Source organism: Ascaphus truei, chromosome 21 (assembly GCF_040206685.1).
Source record: "Ascaphus truei isolate aAscTru1 chromosome 21, aAscTru1.hap1, whole genome shotgun sequence".
Classification (NCBI taxonomy): domain Eukaryota; kingdom Metazoa; phylum Chordata; class Amphibia; order Anura; family Ascaphidae; genus Ascaphus; species Ascaphus truei.
The window spans coordinates 21,505,257-21,505,536 of record NC_134503.1 but is presented as its reverse complement, the minus strand read 5'-3'; positions in this window follow the sequence as shown (position 1 = coordinate 21,505,536).

Here is a 280-nt window from a genome sequence, read left to right as displayed (position 1 = left end):
CAACTTCGGAACAACATTTGAACTGCTATTTTCAGCTCTTATTTGCAAACTCAGTGTTGCAACATATTTTTTAAGTAAGGGTTCATAACAATTCATTTTTTTTCAGGTGGCACTGTAGCAGCCATGTCCAATGATGTTAATTTCTTCTTAAGTTTTATAATATTTATATTAAATTAAGCATCCAACATTTAGGATTTATTTAAAATATATATTAAAATATATATTTGTATCAAATTCTCAATCTGTAACATTAAGGACTGTTAAAAAAAATGTAGAAACA